Source organism: Pteropus alecto, unplaced genomic scaffold (genome assembly GCF_000325575.1).
Source record: "Pteropus alecto unplaced genomic scaffold, ASM32557v1 scaffold40, whole genome shotgun sequence".
Taxonomy (NCBI): Eukaryota; Metazoa; Chordata; class Mammalia; order Chiroptera; family Pteropodidae; genus Pteropus; species Pteropus alecto.
This window is the reverse complement of record NW_006431919.1, coordinates 6082001-6106608: the sequence shown is the minus strand read 5'-3', so window position 1 is coordinate 6106608 and position 24608 is coordinate 6082001. Positions and strand designations below refer to the sequence as shown.

Here is a 24608-nt window from a genome sequence, read left to right as displayed (position 1 = left end):
TGGGGCTGCAGAGGGGAATGGGGGAAAGACTTATACCAGTAAGACAGATAAAAATATACATGTCAAACAGCTGCAGGACTACTAAACTTCTTCTGATTGGTCAGAACTTTTTAGACTCTTGATGCTGGACAGAACTCTAAGCATTCTTAAAAACAAGCCAAGCCAAAAGGCTTCCAGTTTTCAGCACTATGTTTGCATATGGTCTGTGTGGGAGAGGGGCCATTCCAGTAGCAGCAAAAAAAAAATTTGAGTGTTAAGAAAGTGCAAAAGACACCATTTCCTAGGCAAGGTAGGAAATAAACAGGAGTGCATTTTCTCCCTGAAACGTCCCCATTTGTTTCATTCAGAAGTAAGTTTGGCATTAAGAAGAAAGATTTACAAAAGATTAAAGAGATGAAGCTTCAAAAAGTCATTTAACCTGGCAGGACTTGTAGGTGAATTTTATTTCTTTTAACATCTGAATGTAGCTACATGAATAGACAGTAGAATTTCTCTGAGCTGTTTACTGGAAAACTTGCAAATTGCCACATCAACAGATTTTGTAGGAGATTTGTTTTCCCTTCTAGCTATTCACTTACTGATTTTTCCCCCTCCTGTGTTCTCATCGCTAAATTCCTATCTCTGCATTATAAAAACAACCAATAACTTTTGAAAGTTAAATCATTAACTCAACAAATGTCTTGAGAATTTACTATGTAATAGGCCTGTGCACAGAAAGCCTGCTTTCTAGTGAGGGAGTAAAAGCAAGCAATAAACAATTAATTTAAAAAGAACACCTAAATTCAACAATTTCAAAATGTCGTTATTGTTGTAATAGATGTATGCTATGGGAACACAGAGAAGTTGGAAGAAAATCATGTTGAGAGGGTCAGGGAAACTTTTATGAGGTAATGTTTGAGTAGTTTCAGAAACAAAAGTTACCCAAAACAGCAATCAAGAGAATAAAATGAGTACTGTCCAAGTTAGATTGGCACATTGTTCAACAAGCTCACTTGAAGATTACTTAACCCTCCACAAGTATTCACCAGTGTTTGACTTTGCTATTTACTATTTCATTAGAGCTGACTTTGAGAAGGTACTTGTTGACAAAGACTTAAGGCCTGTAGAAAGATAATCTCAAAGTTACAGTTTGATTTCTCTGAACAAGGTCCCCAACCCCCAACCGGGTCTGTGGCCGCACAGCAGGAGGTGAGCTGCTTGGTGGGCAAGCAAAGCTTCATCTGTATTTGCAGTGCTCCCCAGCACTAGCATCACCACCTCAGCTCCACCTCAGATCATCAGGCATTAGATTCTCATAGGAGCACCGGTCCCTGGTGCCAAAAAGGTTGGGGACCGCTGCTCTATAGGACTAATCCATTTTGTCTCTAATTCAAATTCATTTCCAAACACTTTTATTGGTAGTCTACAGATACTTTGTTCTATCAAATGCTCTTTGATCCAGGTTTTCTACCTTCCTATTATTATCATTCATTAATGTGTTGAATAAAACCTTTGACATATATTCCTTACATATTTGAATGAGAGTCACGTTTATACTTTCTGAATATTATACTTTGACAAAGTGAGTCAGGGTCAGTAGGCATTAACCTGGAAGTTAGAGTGGATTCCTTCTTTTAAATGTTCCCCGCTCCCCACCACCACCCCAAAAAGATCACGAGTACAGAGCAAAAAATAAAACAGTATGTTGAAACATAATAGTTTACTTCCTCACTCTCCCCAACTGGGCATCTGTCTCTGTGCTTAAATCTCTAAAGGTTATCTCGTTAATTCTTCTTTTTAGGCTTATGTTACTCTCTCATAATTTACCTTTTTATGATATCAACTCTATGAGATATAAAGAATTTAGTTTACTCCTCTTTGTTTACTCCAACTTTGTATTATTCTTCTGTGGTTATACTTGTAACTTTAATATACCTAAACTTTTGTCTTGTTTCATTAAGCTCAGGCCAAAAAAATGTCATCTTCCCATTTGTTAAAGGTATTCACTCCTTCACTCTTCCTTCAGCAATCCTTCTCTTGACTCCGTGTCTACCATTATCTGTCAACCTTGCCTCACTTTTACTGTCAAGATTTATAACATTTGGTTAACTTGTTTATGTATTTTCTTTATAGGTTGATTCTAAAGTTGGAAAAAGGAGTATATTATGACTATATAAACTGTTCATTGGTGAGCCAGGTAGTATACTAAGATGTCATTTATTTCTCTTTGGATTCAATATCATAATCCCTAAACCACAAAAGTCGAATGCATTATTTTTTTATTGTTATGCTTATTTGGTCATGGTTTCCTTTTACAGACTGATGTTCTGTTGAATCTGTGGTTTCTAATTGTCTTTCCTTTACAGAAGACACACGGGCTTTTTTCACATCACATCACTTGGCTCACTGGCAAAACTCTCTACTGGTAGCAACCTGCTCCATTTTTCTTCTTGATGATATCATTCTTAGAGTCCTTGGACTTCTCAGATTTTAACCACTTTCTAGACCTGCTGCACAACCGGTATCGAAACCAGGCCCCAATACTAAAGCAGACATACTAGTTTTTTCTTGTTGTTATTGTCACTGTTGTATTTTTTGTCTTTTTTTTTTTTTTTAATGTCATTCAGGAGATAACAGGTCTCCTCACTGTACTCTGGAGACCACCAGACCAAGCTGGATCAAACTGGTCCCAGATGCTTGAGCACGCACAGTTTGCAGCCAAATGAACCTAAACTGACCTAGAGAGCATGATGGAACCAAGATCCACAGAACTCAAGTAACTAAGATGCTTCTGTTGCCAGCCAGATCTATTTGAAAGCAAGAAGTCTGTAATAAGAAAATCCAGTGCCCAGACCAAATATGAAGACATACCAGATGGACCAGTCAAACTGCCAGATTGGAATTCCTCTTTATTTTTTTTTATTCCCATACCTTACCTAAATCGGCTAAGTTCCAAAACTACCCAATCGGACATTCCTAAATTAAAATTTATAAATATGTATAACCTCTTCTTACCCTCACCTCTTAAAACTTGTCTCAAGTCTTTGAAGAAACAGATCTGAGCTTTGTCTATTTTCTTGTCAAGAAGTCTTACAATACATTCCTTTCCTCTGCAAAAGACACCGTCTCAGGATTTGAGTATTTCTGTTGAGTGATGGGCAATGGGCCCACTTGTTTGGCCCTATTACACTATCTTAAATTTTTTGAAGGGGCTCTTCATTAGTTTCACCGTTTCTTGGTATCTTTAAGAATTACATCTTGAATTTCATTCTCAATTTTCAGGAATACATTCAGAATTATGAGAGGTCTAGGTATCTTGATACTCTAAAATCCCTTTATCTCTTTCTCACTTACGGTTTGGCTTAGAACAAAATTCTAGGCTCAAAATAGTTTTCCTCAGAAAATACAAAAAATTGATCTACTGTCTTCTTGACTCTAGTGTTGCTAAGGGAGTTTGATACTAGTTTTAAAATATTTTCTTTTGTATGAGGTTTTCTGTTCTCCCTTCCAGAAGCTTTTGAGATCATTTTATTCTTAGAATTTTGAAAATTAAAGCTAATACATTAGAAACATTTCTTTACTTCTTATTTATGTCACTTGGCTCAGGATATGTAAATTCAACCTATTGTCTCCTTTGAATCATATTTTAAAATTTCTTTGATAATCAAATATTCCACTCCCCAAATTTATCTAGTATCTCTAGAAGTATTTTTAATGGGGTGAAGGATTTCTGAAGTAATCTAATATATTTAACTCTTTTTATTTCTACTAAATATTCTCTTTACTAAATATGTCCTGGGAAACTTATAATTTATTGTTCAACCATTTCATTAATTGAAAAAAAATATTTAATTTATAATAGGTACTTCTTATTCATTGTTTCTTTTTTATAGTGTTCTGTACTTGTTTTATGGGTGACTTACCTTTTTTACTATTAGCAAGGATAAGAGATTTTAAATACACCCTCTGTCCCTCGCATTATCTTAGCAATGGTTACACAAAATTCACTTGTCACATTTGTTTATCATGATTATTTTTCTCTCCTATGCAACTAGTTGTCTTCGTAAGTCTGTCATTTTTTATTTTTATTTAAGAATAGGGAAATGAAAGTTTATTTATGGTTAGGATGTAGAAGAACATGAACAAATGTCACTACTGCTACAATGAAAAGAACCAGCCAGGTCAAATTAATATATACATTTAAAGAAGACATTGAAGAGTTATAGACTCAAAAAAATCTAAAAGAATCTAACTCCAGTGGATTTCATACTTGAGGGCAGTTACTGAGGTTGGAGCTGAGCAACAAGCTTGCTAGAGAAGGATGGCCTTTGTTTAGACAAGGGAAAGTAACCAAACTTTTGATGTACCTGTAAGCTATTGTGTTGGATTTAAAACCAGAAAAGCCTTAAATGCAAAAAATAAATTCCATAGTCCTAAATGTAAAAGCTAGAGCTATAAAACTTCTAAAAGAAAACTTAGAATATCTTTGTGATTTTGAGTCAGGCAAAGATTTCTAAAGGAGGACACAAAAAGCACAGATCATAAAATGAAAATGTGAATAAAATGGACTTCATCAAAATTAAAAACACCTTCCTTTCAGAAGACACCATTAAGAAAATGGACAGTCAAGTAACAGACTTGAAGAATCTATCTGTAATATATATAAAAGACACAGAACTTATATCCGGAATAGTTAAAGAGTTTCTACAACTTGATAATTAAAAAAAAATAACCCAGTAAAAAACTGGGCAAAAGACTGAACAGACTCTTTGCAAAAAATATACAAATGACCAATAAGCACAAGCTAAAATGCTTAACATTATTTGCCGACAGGGAAATGCAAATTAAAACATGAGAAAACATAAGATACCATTTCACATCAACCAGAATGGTTAACATTAATGAGGTGAACAATACATCTGTTAGCAGGCAGATAGAACAATTGGATCTCACACATTGCTTGTGAGAGTATCAAGTGGGAGTTGGCTACATTGGAGAACCACTGGGTTACTAAAAGTAAAAAGACACCTATTCCATGACACAGCAATTCCACTCCTTGATATTTACCACGAAGAAATTAAAATTTATGTCCAGACTAATTTGTGTTCACATTCATAAAAGCATGATTGTTAATATTCTCAAATTGGAACAGCTCAGATGTCCACCAAAAGGAGAATGAAAAATTATGACATATACATATAATGATACTGGTAAGAAATAGTGAAGAATCTACTAATACACACGAGGACATGAATGCATCTCAAAAACACCATGCTGAATGAAAGAAGCCAGAGACAATTGAATACACCCTGGAAGACCATTTATATGAAGTAGTAAAAGTCCTCCATATTTATTGCGGCAGTATACACATTTGTCAAAATTCAAACTATACATTTAAAATCTGTTATCTCAGGAAAGTTGATTATAAAAATGAATGATGAGAGTGAGCTAACTATTTTAGTGCAGGTGAAATTTCTTCGCTGTTTTATAGTCGAGTCATTTTACATAATGTTTAGGATACAGAACTACCTACATCTGAAGCTAATTCATGTATGGTGAAAATGACCTTTGAAACACTAGTATAAAAGTGTTCAGTATTTCACAATAAATGTATCACAAATATCTTCCTCTAGGGCACACATCAAATTGAACACCATATGAAATAATTACTTTATGTATTTTTAATCTATTAATAATAATAAACATCTCTAAGAATCATATGCTATTCAATACAGTGAGGTGCTCACACTAAGAAAAGCATGAAGGAATTGAGAACTAATAAATTAGCCAATTTATGTCTCCCATCCCATCTTACTATATTTCTAGAAATATTCCCATTGAATAAAACGGCAAATACTTAAATCATTTTTCTCAGCGTTCTTGTCAATCATATATAGTTGAATTGAGGTACGTTCAATGTACATAATAGTTAAGATTCTTTTATATTCAGGTCTATTTACCACTAGTTTCCATCAACAAATATGATGGCTGCTTGGCTAAGGGCTCTGTGGCTGTGATGGAGCTAGAATATTAGTTGGCTGTCCTCAAGGATGGACAAGGAGAAAAGTAATCTCAGGCTTGGGGTGCCCTGTAATACAAAGGTAAGGACCTTACTTGGACACCCATTAATTGAAAGCTCTAATTTTTCCCTTAGGAAATTCACTCAACGTCTTCAGGAAAAAGTCTTCCAGTTTTTTGCTGGGAGGGGGTCAGGGAGGGGAATCAGTCACACCGCAGTCAGACATTCAATTAATTCTTTCCTCCTTTATGCCCATACTTTTCCCAATTTTTTGAGCCTCACTGAGTGGTTTTATCTTATGTCTTACTAAACTATGATTTATATATCAAAAGATAATATTTCCTTCATTTATCTTCCAAAGATGATTTGAAATATTATCTGGACTGTCTTCCTGTTTATATGTGCATTTTATTTTCTAAGGCGAGAATGAAATTAGTCATAAACTTACCCAAAATTAAGGTTACAATGCTCTCTGCATCTCTACACAAAGGGTTCCAAACTTTTAATGCATGGATGGACTTAAGTGGATCCAAATACACCCTGAAATTCTATACTGATGATGTGTATTTATAAGTGGTCATGTTCTACAAATTCATTCCATGCTTTCACTATAGAAACAGGATGTAGTGTGATTGAAGAAAGATGTCAGAAAATTAGTGATTGCAACAAATACATTATATTTTTATTTCTGGGGAAGGAAGCTTTGATCAGTTTTATGATATAGATAGATAGATAGATAGATAGATAGATAGATAGTGTTCACACTATACAAACAGCTCTTCAGACAGCCCATATGAGGTAAAACGTTAAAGCAGTGCTTCTTGACTACTGAAGTCTAATGGATCAAGTCTAGTAGCTTCTTAAACTTTTTCAAAATTCTAATAGAAGACCCATAATCTCTCAAGGAAGGAATTATATTTTGGAGACAAGGAAAGCAAGGGTTACTTAAATGTATTCCTTTTGAAAGCAATCAGGTCCTCACCTTGGAAAGAATAACTAAAAGCTCTGGAAGCTCTAGAAAGAAAATCTTCCAGTCCAGAAATGGCAAACAGATTTTACCTCCCATGTTACTATTAATTATTTTCTAAAGTGATGTGTTGGGAGGATTATAAGGCTCCTGAGCTGAAATATATTTATATTCCCCTCCCCCAACCCTGTATCTGTTGAGTATCTACTATTTGCCAGCCAGAGTTGGGAACTAGAAATACATTCATTAAAAAAAAAAAAAAGAAGAATATCTGTCTGAAAGAGCTTGCATTACAATGAAGGAGACTGACTTATAAATAATTATATGACCCCTCTTCACAATAAGAGTCATAATGCAGGTTTGGAAAAGATAGAGTCAAAAGAGAGGAAGTGACATATGGCTCAAGAAAGTCCCAGAAAACTTCCATGAATTGTATCTTAAAAGATGAGGAATTTTCCAGATTTTTTCTAGGTGGGGGGCGGGGGCAGTGGGTAGGGATTGGTAGTACAGGCAAAAGGACCAGCAGGTATAAAGGAGAAATGATTTTAAAAAAAAGACATGACATATTTCTGGAAAAATAGAGAAGGTCACTGCAGCTGGTGGAAAGGCTGGAGGTAAAGAGAGGGTAGGAAAACACCGGAGATGATGCAAAAAGGCAGAATGTAATGAGGATGTTTATACTGTACGGCAAGGTCTTTGGACAATTTTTTAGGCAGTGGGGGAGTGGTGGTCATACTTTCCAAATGTTTTCACATTTATTTCCACTTAGTCCTCTCAACAAATATATGGAATAGGCATAGATCAGCTAAATGAGAAAAATACTGGTCTGAATATTTGAAAGTGTCACAAAAAGAAATGGCAAAGTAGAGGTGGGTTTAACATCATCAGTGGTAGTGACAGTGGGGTGGGTGGGGGTGTGTGTGTGTGTGAGAGAGAGAGCACACGCGCGCGCGAGAGCACACGCGTACATTAACTTGGCAAATAACAGCTAAATCTGTATAAGATAGTGAACAGAACAACAATTCAGATTTTTTTTAGTTTCAAAGGCCTTGGGTAAAATTCAGCCCAAGCAAACAAACAGACTGCAAAACAATGCTCAAGGGGAGAAACACAAATCTTTTCTTCAGTAACTGTCAAAAAGAGACTATTCTTAAAATGATAGCTATTTGAATTAGAAACAAAAAATAAAGGCAGAGCGCTACCACATTCAGAAGCAGAATCAAAGAACAATAAAGCAGGTATGATTTAGCGCTGGATAAAAAATTCTGTGAGTAGAGTTAGGCCCTTTATATGCGTTTTAAGGCCCCAAACCAAAAAAAGAGTTTCTTATTCTAACAGGGTAGTTTTAAGAGTTACTTAACCGCTCCCTCCCTCAGTTTCCCTATCTGTAAAATGAAATAGCCTCATAAGAGCCACCAGCAGAGGTAGAGGGGAAAAAGACCTCTAGAATATTTAGAGGAAGAATTAGACTATATCCCGAATAAGACTTTCTTAATGGTATTCTGCCATTTCATGGTATAGAGTAGGTAATAAAATTGAACAAGAAGTCCTGTATAGAAATTCTGTCATTTCTTTATCTAAATCTGTTTGGACTTTCATATTCCATATTTAACTGATACTTACCAATAATGGTCAAACATGCCTAGAGAGTGTTGCTGTATCACCATTAATTACTAGCTTATTTGAAATTAAATGAAACAATATTTCTGAAATCTAAGATATTCTAAGGCTTACCTGATCCAAACTCCCATTTTACAGACCAGAAAATTGAAACTCAAGAGTAGGTGGCATGCAGACGTCAAGTAGCAAACTTGGCACAGCTCCTAGCTCAGGAAAGGTGCTCAATATATACTGGCTGAACAAAGAAAGAAAGCCAGCTAAGGAAACCGACTCTCTAGATTTCCCAGAAAGATTCTTCTCCTTTTACAAGAAAGCGGTTCTGCTGACGCTTTCATGTTTGACACTAAGATATTTATTATCTGAGATGAAATTTCAATGCATGATGAATTTCAGAAGGAATTTACCAAAGGCTGAGGAAAACTGTAAGAGAAGGATCGTCAAAAGACTTCAACAGTTGGCTTCCCAGTGCTGCTGATGTGCTGGGAGGCCAAGAAAATATAGAAACCATCATTCCACATCCAAAGAGAACAGACTAGCATGAAAGTGATCTACACAAACGCTAACACGTGCATAAAACAAGTGTAAGACTTGATTTATGAGAAAGATCTCAAAGAGGGAAATAAGCATATATACACACACAAACACCCTGACTGTATCTGAAAGCTTCTTCTCTTGAACCACCCATGTTCCCACACTTAGTAGTGACTATCAGAAACCATGACAAAAACTCAAAAGCAGTTTCCCTTTAGTAACATTTTTTGGAGGTGTGTTGAAATTTTCTACTTATATAAGAGATTGGTAATAGACTAGTTTGTACTTCATAGGAAAAGCACTGTTACCTTGCACATATTTGTAATATCTCTGACTTTTAAACTTTATTATGGAAATTGAGACTTTAAAAAGCACAGCTAAAATAAAGACTTATGCCCAAGTCTTATGAAAACTTATATGACAGTATCACAAATCGAGTTGGCGCATAAAGGAATTCAGCTCTTCAGCGTTCCTTCTCAAGACAATTAACCTTGTTGATATTCCTTAAATGTGCTAAATAGTTCCAGGCTCCCTTTCAATCACTCTGCTTCAGACAAAATGTAACATCTACATTTAATGACAGTTTTTCCTCAGAATAATTTCCAACATATTAATTAAATGCATTTTTTTTTTTTTTTTTGGCAACAGGGTCAACTTCTTTGAGTTTCCAAATACTTGTAATAAAAGTGATGCAGCTTTTAGAAAACTACAGCATTTTGCTTCCAACTGAAGTTAAGGAAATGCATAGATATACACAGTGAGTAAGAGAGGCCACATAAAACAGAGCATCATGTCATTTTCCTGCTTAGGAGTGTCATCGCTCATATGATCTCTAAAACCAAAAATAACAGCTTAATATTTATACAGGGATTTTAAGGAACCAGTATATACTAGAACTATACAAGCACAATTTTATTTAATCCTCACTTTAAGTATATCAAGTAGGCATGAGAATCATCTCCATCCTTCAAATGAAGAAACTGAAGCTGGGAGCAGTTCAGTGACTTGTCATCGGTCGTACATCGAGAAGGTGAAGGAGCCAACATTTGAACCCATGCCGTCTCACTCTAGTGCTCTTTGTTAAATGACACTGGCTCTGCCAGTCATGATACAGTGTTTTCTAAACTGCATGTTTTACAGTTTCTGATACTACCATTTACATTGTTTCGTAATCAATAAGGGTCACACTGAGAAAACCGAACTGTATTAGAGTGCTTTAACGCAATGATCCCTGAGGGCAGTAATGATATTTGCTATTAATTTTTTTTTATCTCTCCTCCCTAAAGTTATCAAGAAAACATACAATTCATTGTTTAATAACCATTGTCCCTCACTGGCCATTTGGAAAGCCTCTAGTAGGGAAATTGTTGTTGCTGTTTTATTTAATATTTAATTTTTTTTTAGCAGGGGGATTGTTCCATACTTGGTTCAGAATTAAAATGGAAGCAAGGGTACTTATACCACAGCTAACATGATGGTTAAGGTGTGTTTTGGTGATAAACAGACCTACTCTTGAATTCAGCTTCTGTGGCCAAGCAGTTTGGTTTGTAGCAAAGTTACCTTACTTTTCTCGGTAAGAGATTCCACATCTGCAAGTTAGGAATAATAATAATACCAACTCAAGTTGGTATCTTTTGGTGTTTGGCTTTTTACTCATACTGTTTTTGAGATCCAGCCATGTTATTGCATTTTTCAGTAGAATGTGTCTTTTCATTGACTTGTGTTCCATTTTGTGAAATGTGTCAGAGTTCATCCATTTTCCTAATGAGGGACTTCTGAGTTGTTTTCAGCATTGGATCATTATAAGTAAAACTACTATAAACATGTGTGGATAAATGTTTTCAATCCTCTTGGATAAATACTTAGGACTAGAGTTGCTAAATCTTAGGGTAAACAGTTGTATAACTTCATAATAAGCTGCCAGATGATTTTTCAGAGTTTGGAGTATCTTACACTTCTGCCAGTACTATATGAGAGTTCCAGTTATTCCTAACTTTTGGTGACTTTTAGCCATTCTGATAGGTGTGTAGTGGTATCTCTGTGTTTTGAATTTGCATTTCTCTGATGACAAATTACGTTAAACACCACTGTTCATGTTTATTGGTCATTCCATATCTTGTTTTATGAAGTGCCACTTCTTGTACATGTTAGATATATGTGTTATAAATATTATCTCCCACTCTGTAGGCTACTTTCTTAGTTTGTTGTTGTTGTTGTTGTTGTTGCTGTTTGATGAGTAGATGCTTTTAATTTTCATGAAATTCAATTTATATTCCCCCCTCTATGGTTTGCCTCCTGAAATTATACACACTTAACTGTATCAATCATTAAATCATTAATATTCTTAGAGCTTCTTGGTTTTTAGACATGAGGTTTTTAAAAAACATCCTTCTTTTTCAGAGATCAGGGAACAGATTTAGCAGTGATTTTAAATTTTATTTGGAGAGCTTGTTTAAAAAAACAAGATTCCTGGACTTCATTCCAAGAGGTTCTGACTTAAGTCTGGAGAAGGATCTGAGGATTTGCATGCCTAACAAGTTTAGGCAATGCCAATGCTGCTGGTTTATGTACCACACTTTGAAAAGCATTGACTTAGAAAACTTAAATGGCTTTTCTAATGATCATGAAGAAGTTTGTCTTTTCTAAAGTCTGAGCCCATAGCCACTAATTTATACTGTCTTCACTTGAAAAGACATCTGAAAAATCTGCTCAGGGCACTGGAGCATGGGAGCCAGGAAGCATTATGGTAGATTGATATACCAACATTGCCTCATTTCCTTCTTCCTTCCAGGAAATTGGGTTTCGGTCTGTGAGCGGGGACATGTACCTATCTCTACACACTACAGCTGAATCTAGCCTTGTGATAAATGTGCACTGCAAACTAGACGTTCTTCTCCCTGTATGCTCTGTCAACAATCAGAGAGAGCTTTATTTTCCCCTGAAGGGTTGATCAGTCTTTAAACCAGGAACATTTTTATGGCCAAGTCCTTTAAAACTTTCTCTGCTAAATTTATGTTTCAAGTAGTCGGCATCGAGGTGAATATTCTTGACACAACACAGGCATCCTGAATTAAAGATCAACACTCTTAAAGCAAAGAACTCCGTCATCAAAATCCAACCCAAACCCCTAAGCTTCTCTAGATTTTTAGGACAAGCAGAGAAGAGCTTTTTAGCTTTCCTTTCTGAAATATCAAGGATGTGTAGGCAGAGAACTGTACTGCAACTATACATCTATTATGTAGAATGTTTGTACTTGTGCAAGGACTCAAAAACGGTTCACTGTATGCATTTTCCTTCTGACTGTTAAATTACCTATTTAGCCTTTGAAACCATGTTAATGGTAAATGAATTCATAAATAGTATGTATACTTAAACTGCTTTACGGATGCACTGATTCAAAGAGGGAAAAATAATTTATCTTCTTTAGGGAAAAAAAAATTCTCCTGAACAAAGAGAAGCGTCTATTTAAATGCCACCCTCACATTTCACCAGTCTCTTAGCATTTTTTCATAGGTACTATCGGCAATGTGAATATCAGAGCTCAATAATTTCTGCATGGGCATTGGAGGAGTTTACCAAAATCAGATAGAAAGTATGTGTGCTTCATCCTCAAACAGGTCTATACATAATCGGCCAAAAGTATATGCCACCCTTATTCTAGCAGTGAGAAATCCAGAGGTAAAATGAAAGCAGGCCTGTGGCTGGAACTAATTTGCTTTCCATCAGCTCTGGACTTCTCGTTGCACAAATAATGACATATGGTAGCCTTATGTGACATGAGAAGGCAGGCAACGCAACACCTTAGCTACATTGTTCTCCCAGTTCCCGGAAGCCTTTAGATTGAGGTTTTCCCTTTTTCTTTTTTCTTTTTTTAAAGGAAATTAAAATGATAACAAATGAGTTATCAGTAGAATTGTCATAGACAATCTACAGTTTCTCTTGGACATGCCATGTGGTCCCAGAAAGTTAAACCACATTGTCCCAGCACTCTTAACCAGCAGTGTACGCAATCCTACTATTCTATACAGTAGGGAAGCGGAGAGACTTAGATTCTAACAAGTCTGGGAATGAGTCTGCTCCCTGACCCTTCCTTGCTACAAAGCCTTAGAAAACCTTTTTTTACGTATCTCTCCTTTGGTTTCCCAGACCAGAAATCCCTATTCTAGATGGATGTTATCAGTCGTACTTGTGATTTTTCCCCCCAAAACTTATAGGGCAATACCTGACTCTCAGTAAACACACCATTAATGGATTCTCTCTCTTTCCTCCATTTGTCCCTACACACACACACACACACACACACACAGACACATAGAGAGTAGACACCACTCTAATTACGTAACATATATGTTATACATATGTGCGTATGTGTGTATACACAAACACACAATTATTATTGTAACCAGAAAAAAAAATGGGACCTCTTTAACTACAACTTCAAGTCTGCCAGCATGGGTGCGTATCCAAAAGAAATATAAAGAAAGCTCCTTCAAAGACCTTAAGATATAATGCAATGCTTTGCCTACGTTTCTGTGGATAATGAAAAATAGAAGTTGCATATTATACAGCATCAATTCTCATCTCTAGATCTGAAGTCTTATCACGTAGGCGCCAGTCCCAATTTCTCTTTTGTTTCGATCAGAGATACCTACACAAATCTCTCCCTTCGCTGTGTCTTACTGCCCTCTGGTCACCTCTTTGTCACCGAGACAACACAGACTTCAGTTTCTCCCATTATGTCTTTATCCCAACACATCCCACAAGCTGGTAGCAAAAGATAAGGTCATTGCTTAAAAGGAGGAAGGGAAAAAGAAGAAAACGGATGAGGAGGAGAAAAGGCTGTGAAAATGATTAAGTGTCTTTAAATGTATTTTCCTCAAAAAATAAGAGGTCAAAATCACAAGTGCTTACCTTAGCGGTCTTAATCTTCCTGAGTCTTGAATGCAGATCTCAGGGCGACATTGGAGTTGAGATCATTCCCTCGGGCCAGCACCAGAGAGAGTTTTCTTAACCTCCACAGGGGTCCAGTACCACCTTCTCCACAGCCCGGAGGATGGAGGTTTCTTTCACGTCTGCAAAATTACAGGAAAAAGATGTTAATAAAAACAAACAAAAAAGACAATCGTGATATTAAATTCAAGACCATTTGAGGAAACTAAACAGAAGATACATTAAATTTTGATTCGATTGGCATAAATGCATAACACCTAAATGGATTCAGTCTTGTTTAGAATCATGGAATCATACAAAATCAGGAAAAGCCATAGTATATCAAGACAGGGAGGATTTTTTAGGGCATTACTAGCCAATTTTGCTCATTTAACTTACAGGGAAACTGAAGATCAGAGAGGGAAAGTGATTTCCCCTTGGTGATTGTTACCCGTGGCATATTTCAACCAGTGAAGCAGGCAAATGTTTAGTAAACACACACAAGGTGCTTAATGCTGTGGTCTAGGCTGAACCAAGACAAGGGGACAATGTGCCACTTCATCTTGAAATATTTCTTTCACTTGGCCTCTAAGACACCAAACCTGCCTGTTATCACTGGCTGCTCCATCTCGGCTAACTCTGTTAGTCTTCCTACTTTATTCCTTCAGTCAAGGGCAAGTCCGTTCACCCTGCTGGTCAGCCTAAACCCTTCCAGTCAACCTTGACTCCCCTCTCATATACACCTCACCCCATCGGCAAATTCTGGTGGCATTATTTTCACAATAAATCCAGCGGCTGATGACTCGCACCTCTTCCATTATTGTCACCCTAGTCCAAGGTACCACTACAGATCTATACCACTACAAGAAGGCTGGCACTCTCAATTAGACCCTTGAGTAAATAGTGACATTCCCTGGCTCAAAACCTTCCCTATCATCTAGAATAAAAATCAAAGTCATTGCAATGGCCAAAAAGGCCTCTCCATGGTGCAGCTCTGTCACCACTGTCTTTGTCTCTCACTCCTCTCTCCTCCTCTCCTCTCATTTATCCCTCTCCAGCCATGCTGGCCTAGCTGTTCCTCTAACTCCACTTGAGACTCAGGCACTCACAGGTCTCTTTATCTGAAATGCTCTTTTTCCCTTGCTATGTTATATCACTGTTCCAATGTTACCTTTTCAGTGAGACAGGCTCCCTTATTCTGAGCAGTCTAAGAATTATTAAGAAATAGAGTGCAATATTTAAGAATGAGGTTTGAGAATAATCATAGTATTCACATCCTGGTTCCACCATTATGAAATGCTGACAAAGACACTCTAGCTCTCTAAATATCTAATTTTTCTATGAAAGTGAGATGATAAAAATAGCTATCCATTTAGAATGCTTATGAAAATGAAACAAGGCAACATAGTTAAATCATTCATTACTATGTGGGATATAAGTACTCAATAAATGTTTACTGCTTGTTTTTATTTTTATTTTTATTGTTGTAGGCTTACATTCTGCATGATAGTACATAATTTTATCTACCTGCATTTCACCACCCCACCAGAATCTGAGTCTTTTCCATCTTATATCACATGTAATTGCTATTGAGGCCCTTGGTGACTTTGGGCAACTTTCTCTGAACCATCGCTAGGCTCAGACAAGTATCATTACCCCAACTGCCCCCACCTTCTGGAGGCAGATGGGAGAACTTTATAACATGGTTCATTTCCTATCCTCTTGCTGATGCCTGGCAATTTGAAGATGATCTTGGCCCTGGTATTATAGCAGGCTGATAATCGTCAAGCCACAGTCTACAATTATTCCTGCACTCCAAAGCCAAGAAACACAACTTTGAAAGCAAACAATGCTGTAATTCAGCACAATGATATATGGAGTTATTAAAGAAATTGTGCTGACTGCTTTGAGAATTCAAGTCTCCAGTCTATCCAAATGCATCTTTCTTTATTTTTGTCCCAACTAATATTAAGAAACTGTCTATTTTCAGGAGTAGCAACATAAAAATATGTCACCTATCTTTCAGGTTTAGTTAGACTACTACCTAATAAAAAGTGAAGACGCATCAGGGAAAACTTATAATCCATTCTAAGACACTGAAGGACTTGCTAAAAATGCATTCACTAACAAATGTTTCCTGAAAACACAATATTTGCCATGCACTTTGTTAAGGACTGGGGAGATGTGAGAAATATTAAATACTTCACTCCTACTTTTGCGAAGATTTCATTCTAGCAGGTCTTTGTCTTTTGCGGTTTCCTGACTTCTGCTCAGACTTGGAAAGACATGACAAACTCCAGAAAAGTTGTTGATTTGCCCAAGTAGTGATACAGGGTGAGCCTATATAAATAGTCTCATATCTGCTTGATAAATAGAGAAAATTTTGTAATTCTTGGTTTTCTCGGGAAGTAAGCTCATTTTAGTTACTTCACACCCCTATCCAACATACACCTCTTCTGAGTTGATCCCGGTTTATTTCCCTCCTTCTGCAAATAAAAAATAAGTACTCACCAAACCCACAAATACACTATCCATTAAGAAGATGCCACACAGATGGTACGGTACAGAGGGCACTGGGCTCAGAGGACAAAGCTTCAGAAGTTAACATTTTTGAGAACTTTGGAAACTGTAACAGGATTAATGTGGTGTTATAGCAAGATAAACTGAGAAAATATATACTAGGGATATTGTCAAATGGAATAATATCAAGAAAGAACAACAAACATCTTAAATTACCAGTGTCTCCATGAGGAGAGTGTTAATCAACAAGGTGGGTGGCATCTCTGCCTGTCGGCCAGCCTTGAACGCATCAGGGAATCTGTCATTTTTCAAGAGGTATCAATTAGCGGTCGCTCCGATGGCAGAGTATGAACCACACCTCTTTAATGATTGGGCTGGATTGAAAATGATTCCTGTGAGTATAAAATTCTCACAGGCACCAATCCACAAACGCAGCCAGACACACTCCAGAGAGGCCAAGACCAGGGAGAAAGGAGAGGGACATAAAAAAATTGAGAACTCTAAAATGGATCTTGATTAAGTGAAAGTGTGCCAAGGAGAAGGATGAGCTATAACTTAAATCTCTGCCAATAGGGTTAGGTCCTACTGGGACCTGGAGAAACATGGCCATAAAGACGTGCATTTCAAGGAGAACTGTGATTCTAGGTATACCACATATACCATATATACGAATCTGAGCCTCACATACCTACACACGGCATCCACATTGCCGGCAATGCTTTACAACATGTATATTACATTCATTTGCATATAAGGAAGTTGGCATTTGTAGACATTAAGTAATTTACTTGAAATCACATAAGTAGAAAGTAACAGTCAGGATTCAAACTCAGAACCAACCCTGGGCTTATTGGTGTTCCCTAAGCACTCTGAAAATCACAATGAACTCTTTCCTGGACTCTATTTCTAATTAAACCTAGTTCTGATGGTCAGAAATGCCATAGTTTGAACTCCAAAGAAAGAACTTAGTCTCCTAAGAATATAACTGTGAAAACTGGCCAAGTTCAGCCTCTGCCAAGCAGAGTAAAACAGCCGCATAGGAGAGGACATGTTTCTTCTGAAGCCATACAGGAGGTCACACCACCCATGGGAACAGTTGCTTCCTGAGCAGCAGAGATAGTGAGCCAAGTCACCCCTGGCAGTAGGTCTTGGTTTGCAAAATATTAATCACACTTCCTACTGGTCGACATTAACGAAACAATGCTGGGCCCACGAAATGTAAAATACTGAGGGGATCAAGGCATTCGGCTGTAACTGGAATCACTGTATTCTGGCTTAATATTAAACATCTTCCCTTCTACTAATTCCTAGTCCGGATACCACACAACTGAAGTGCTGGGGAATGGAAAAAGGAAATCCATGCCACTTGATTTTAAGGATTATAGAAAACAGCTAGTGCCTTTTAGACACCAGGTGTCTCTTGCCAATGAACTAGCACCTTCTGTCCTTAACTGGTTAGCTTTTTCAACCAAAAGGTGAAATTAAAGGGCCTCTAGAAGAGAAGTCACTGAACACCGCAATGGAATTTTAGAGAATTTCCTAGCATCTGGGTTAACTGCTGATCTGTATTCTTCTTGCTAGTTAATGAAATGTTTACCTTAAATTTCATAAAGTGAGTCAGACACTGACAATTTGTAGGTAGTAACAACAGTGGCTCAGACGTGCTTTTAAAATTTAGTGCTCATGGAGGATAGATGCCCACCTCCACCTCTCTCCATATACACCTATCCTCTATCCCTCCAAGTCTGACATTTGCTATTTTAGATATCTAGAAATACAATTTACTTTAGGAAATTGGTCTTTGTCACCAGAGAAGCAGTACTTGTTCTCAACACAATAGCAAATGTATATATGAGTCCCCTAAATACATCTGCTCTCTGCATGATTTACCTATTCAATCATAACTCCTCATAAACTTCTATACATGTCTGTCAACAGACCATATAGATACCAGCAGAATTCACAATGGCACCATGCTATGATATGTGCCCTCAAATCAAAACAGTAGCTGTTTTGTGCTGCCTCAAACCCAAACGACAGCTGAGTTCACCACACTCCCCTTATCTGCTAGAGTGGGTTCAGACTTGGACCACATGCTTAGATGGATCAGTGATTACATTACCTTGGGCCACTGTAACTGGCTGTTCTCTATGTATTTTCAGATACCAACAAGATAAAGAACACAGTATCACCTTGCCCCAAGAATACTGGCCCCTATTAGTCACACATGTAAATTAGATCAACAGTATTATACCACCATGAACAAGAAGGAAGCAAAAGCCTACTATTTTAAGTGACTAAACAAGGACATTATTTTGCCTTGATACCATAAATTCCAAGGGTAATTACTGGTTAAAAGTATTAGATCCTTGCCTGGGTTTGATTCATGGCTCACCTACCCACTATCTGTATCTTTGGGTGTGTTATTTAACCTCTCAGTGCTTCATGTACGATATAAAAATTATTAAAGTTACACCTCAAAGGGTTCTTTGTGAGGAGTAATTTTAATACAATGGTACTATGTTTGAATACAAGGCATGTATATTATTAATTTATGATGCTATGAATTTTCTTACCTATTAAATGGGCATAATGCCTCAACTGTCTCTTACATAGGAGTCTCTTACATAATATGAGTAACAACACATTTATGTCCTGCCTATTAATCCAAGTCATTGAGAGCATGAACTCAATGTGTGTCATGTTTATTTCACTGAGGCACAGAGTATGAATGCAATATAGAGCCAAGGCATAGACATAATGTCAGTACGTGGACATAAATTAATCATTTATATGTGACACTCTCTCCTGACTGACGTCAAAAGCTACACCATTTCCTTGCTAACTCCATGATGGCAAACAAGAAAGAATTACCAGGTTTCCTGCCATGTTGATGTGTTGGATAAACTCAAATAATCTGTGGGCAAGAGGGGTAATGGACGTACAATTGATTATCATTATCAGTAATCAATAAGAAGTCTCAGAAACTATTTATTGAGCTTATATGGGCCAGCACTGTGCTGAGTTTGTATTTGTTCGTGAAATATTCCCAATGCACTAATGTAGTGTGATTAGGCTTCCCATTGTGCATATGGGGAAGGGGAAGGTTTAGGTGTTAAAGTAACTGATGCAACATCATAGAGTGTTGAATAGGACCCAGGAGAGCCTTGAGTCCACCATCTTAGTTTCCAACCACAGTTAAACTCTTTCCTGAAAAGCTGTGAACTTTTTTTTTCCTGTGAGAAAAATTTTAAATGTTTTCCTAGGCTGTTATTTATTTTCTTACATTGCTTATATAATTTTGGGAGGGGGTAATCTTTTCATTTCATAAGAGCAAAGAGTTAGTAATCCTAATATAAAGATCTTCTAAAGATAGAAATGAAAAACAGCAATAATTGTCTAGAAAAATAGAAAAGAGATAGCAACAGGATGTTTAAAGGAAAATAAATGCAAATAGCCTAAGAACTCAACACATATAATAAGAGAATTGCAAATTATGAATGGGAAAATTAGATCATCAATGAGAGTAATAACTGCAAAAGATTAAAATGCTACAGACATATTTAAATCTATGCATTTATAATGATACTAAGAAGAAGGAATAAAAAACACTGGCCACCTTTGGAGGATGCTAGAGAACTAAATCATTATTTTGAAAATAGTAGATAAAAGAAAACCAAGGTTTTGCCGTACTTTTCCTCCTGACTTATAATCAAATAATAATGAAAGTTCCTATTTGTAGTTTTTCAACAAATATTAAAACAAGTTAATAAGGTTTGCATATCAACATTTTGTAACCCATAATAAAATAGTAGTTCTAGATAATAATTATCAATGGCTGCTAACACCACAAAAGAAAGATTTCACGTGTCTCCTGATGGAAGCATATAGAGCTTCACTTATGAAATGGTCTAGCCAAAAACACACAACCTGAATTCAATTGGCTAGCTTATAGGAAACGCCAGTGACTACGGAATTTGTTATACACATCAAAGGGATGCAATCAATAACATCCAGGCTGTGGGACTGTCTACAGGACCCACGGCACTATTGTCTTCAACAAGTAGATTATAAGGAAACTAATGGAGAGTGATGGAGAACCTATGATTTAAGAGAGACTTAGGAGGCATAAAAGTCAATTTTAAAGCATGGAGCTTATTTGGATCTTGATATACAAACAAGATGGAAAAAAATTATAATTTGAAAAGTGACAAGACATTTGATAGTATTTAATAATTAATATATTTGGTATAATAATGGCATTATTGTATTTATAAAAAGGATGTCACCTTTTAGAGATGAATATAGGAATACTTAAGGAAGACATGGTATTATGGGTGGGAATTACCTCCACTGGGGCTTGGGTGATGTATGAAACAGGACTGCCACTACACTGGTAACTCCTGTGGCTGGCTTATGGGTGCATAAGATTCCATTACCCAATTCCTTCTACTTTAATATGTTCCTAAAATTTTCTGTCATAAAATAAAAAGAGCATTATGTATGGTGGGAGCATTATGTATGATTTTGACGTCTTTAATTTCCAATTTTTTTTTCTCTTAATGAGTGTGTGACATTTACAAAGAGAAATGGAAAATTTATTTCGAAAACATTTTTCTCCATATGAGAAAAATATTTTATTGTTTAAACAATTGAGAAGCAAATATTGTAAAATCTTGAGATTTGCTAAAGCTGGGTGGTAAGCACACACTAATCAATATACTATTTTCCTTAATGTTTAAAGAGTAATATATATCAAACATAAAAATTGAAAATAAAATGGCTGTCCTGTTATCTATTTATTAGGTCATTTTGAGTACTTTTTTCTCCAAAATAACCTCTATAAGCAAAGTGCATCACACAGTGTAAAATATTTGTGATTTAACCATAAATGTAAGAATTTTGCAACAATTCCCAAAGAATTATGTAAGATCCTAGGAATCTTCTCTATGTGAAAGCACACAGGATAGTAGTCAGTCTATACATATTAAAATATTTTTATTTTTTAAGAACTAAAAATATGACTTAGAATTCATTACACTGAAGGGATTTTTCTACTCTTAAATGATTAGAAAAAAAGTCTTAATCACCTAGTAAAAATATTTCAAAGAAAAGAATCAGTCAGGAATCAGGAATCAGTCAGTTGAATTCTACTACTTTGCAGAGGAAAGGATTATGGCTTGTCCAAAGGCACAGAAGTGGTTAGGGTCAGAGGGGTGACAAGAAACCAAGCCTCTAATGCCCAGTTCTCATCTTTCATGACCAAGCCATACTATATGGCATCTTACCAAATATTTCTATGATCTTGGCAAAACTACAAACCTGCATTATATCTATTATCAGAAAACTGGTGAGAATATGTAAGACACAGGATGAGCTGTGGTTTATGGCAAGGAGAGATTTATTTTTACAATTACAAAGAGTAATTATTATAGCACTTTTAGGTTGATAGCAAAATTGGGCACAAAGTACAGAGTTCTCATGTATTCTCTGCCCCTAGACATGCAGCCACCCCCACCATCAACATCCTGTACCAGAGTGGTACATTTGTTACAACTGATACATCATTATCACCCAAAGCTCATAGTTTACCTTAGGATTCACTCATCAACATCCTGTACCAGAGTGGTACATTTGTTATAACTGATGAACCTTTACACTGATACATCATCATCACCCAAAGCTCATAGTTTACCTTAGGATTCATTGGGTGTATAGTCTATGGGTTTCAAAATGTATCCACTATAATAGTATCATATAGAAGAGTTTCACTGCCCTAGAAATCCCCTGTTGCACCATCTATTCATCCCTCCCCCACCCCTTCTTGGCAACCATTGATCTTTTTTTCATTCATAATTTTATCTTTTCCAGAATATCATAGAGTTAGAATCATACAGTATGTACCCTTCTCAAATTGGCTTCTTTCACGTAAAAATATGCATTTAAGTTTCCTCCATGTCCATTATGGCTTCATAGGTTATTTCTTTTCAGCACTGAGTAATATTCCATTGTCTGGATGGACCACAGTTTACTGAACAATTCACCTACTGAAGGGAATATTGGTTGCTTCCAAGTTTAGGCAATCATGAATAAATCTGCTGTAAACATCCGTGTGCAGATTTTTGTGTAGACAAGTTTTCAACTCCTTTGAGTAAATTCCAAGAAACATGATCTCTTGATCATAAGGTAAGAGTGTGTTTAGCTTTGTAAGAAACTGCCAAACTGAGTTCAAAGTGGCTGTATAAAGGGATTTAATTTTAAAAATAAACACCTAAAGTGGAAATCACACATAACCAACATTATTCTAAAAATATCTTAAGAGGGCAGCATGTTGAGCCTGACATTATAGATCTCAAAAGCCACTAAGCTGTAAATTCTGTATGAGTAGGGAATTTTTTAGTTATTCACTAAGTTTTCATTAACTGTTTGTTAAATAGAGAAATTTTTTAAAAAAAATTCTTTCCTTCAGTTTTGTAGCGGACAGTTATTTGCTTGGTTGAACAGCAAGTGAAGACTGATCTTAGGGGCCTTGTAGTGTGAAAAGTATTTTTGAAAAACAAAATATCACTCATTCAGACCAAGTCTTCACCCTGGAAGAGGTCCGCCGAAGGACTGAGACAGAGACAAAAGCAAAATCCGGCCGCTCCTCTTACTGTAGGGCATGTGCTCACTGTACGGAACAGGGGACCGAATCCTCTGCACTATTTAAATAGTTCTCTATTTGCCATGCATGTACTGTTGAATTTACATAAATTAAAAGCACATAAACTGAGACTCCACTATAATTGCAAAACCACTGCATTGGAAATAAGCTTTCATTCAAATCACATTAGAAACCAGAAAGATTAAATTAGATTCAGACACATATTTAGCCCCATCAAGAAGTAGATTACAGAGAGTTTATATATAAAACAATGCAGATACACTTTGTAGGCCGGTAAAATACCTAGCGAAGAAAAGGAACAGCCTCATCATCTTGACAAAGAGAGGAAAGCTGTCATTTAACTTCAAAGCAAAGACTATGGAGTCATTTAAACCTTGAACCAAATCCCTGCTTTACAACCTTAAGCCCATCCATGGCCTCAGTTTCTCATGCTTATAAAAGAAGCATAATACCATATGGTTGTTGAAAGGAGAAAGACAAATGACAGGTCTAGCAGCCTGGTATTCAATTTTCAAAACAAAGAAACAAAACCATAAAAATTCTTTAAGTTTAAGTTTAGGTATGGAGTACTGGGAAATACAGGTTTGCTGACCCTAAGCCTTCTCAGTCTGCTTCCCACCACAGCACAAGCTAAGCTACTATTTAATATTGATTGAGAATCCACAGAGTCCTATGAACTACATAAATGTGCCTTACAAGATTGGCTATTATTTTTCCCTCACCCTTTTTACTAGACGAATGTGAAGCTAAATTAGTCACTTATCATAAAGTCCTCTGAAACATTAAAGTCGAAAGAAAGGCCCGATAATTGTTCTTAGCCATCTGGCACCAACTGATGCTCGTGAACTTACATGAACCATTTGGTAAAAATCCAAAAATGTCTATCTTAATTTTACATCTCACTCACTTCAAGTTCTAAGTTGAAAAATTTCTAAGAGAAGAAAATGGTTTATTAAAAAGGAAAACAAATGGGTATATCCTCGAACTCATTCACAATCACATAGGAAAGCTTTAATAAAATTCTACTTCTAGAATTCAGTTTTAATAAACTTAAGGCAAAGTTACAGTTTATCTGTCTAATACATGCATGCACATACACTTATACACACATAATACACATTTTAAAGGATAAATTGTGGTTGCTTTTGTTCCAAGTCCTTTCACATGAACAACAACATGTCATCTTACTAAGAAGTAAGCAAACTGCCACCAATCAGCTTGTGTGCAACGCCTCTCACATGAACTGGAGCTCTCCACCTGCTGTGGGACACGCTCCTCTCCTAGGCTGAGCTACAAGCAGGTCTTCACTTGCCTTGGTCATTATAACAGTCTTCCAACTGGTCTCTAATTAATTCATCTTTGGCTGTCCCCAACCCATT

The 24608-nt window shown here is 36.4% G+C and overlaps 1 protein-coding gene across 1 annotated transcript in view; it reads right to left on the bottom strand.

Moving 5' to 3' along the window:
* Positions 1–24608, bottom strand: part of SGCD (sarcoglycan delta) — an 818344-nt gene that overhangs the window by 488239 nt on the left and 305497 nt on the right. The window contains exon 3 of the mRNA XM_015585199.2: positions 14028–14188. The gene's annotated coding sequence lies outside the window, so the exon portion shown is untranslated. The remainder of the gene's footprint in view (positions 1–14027; positions 14189–24608) is intronic.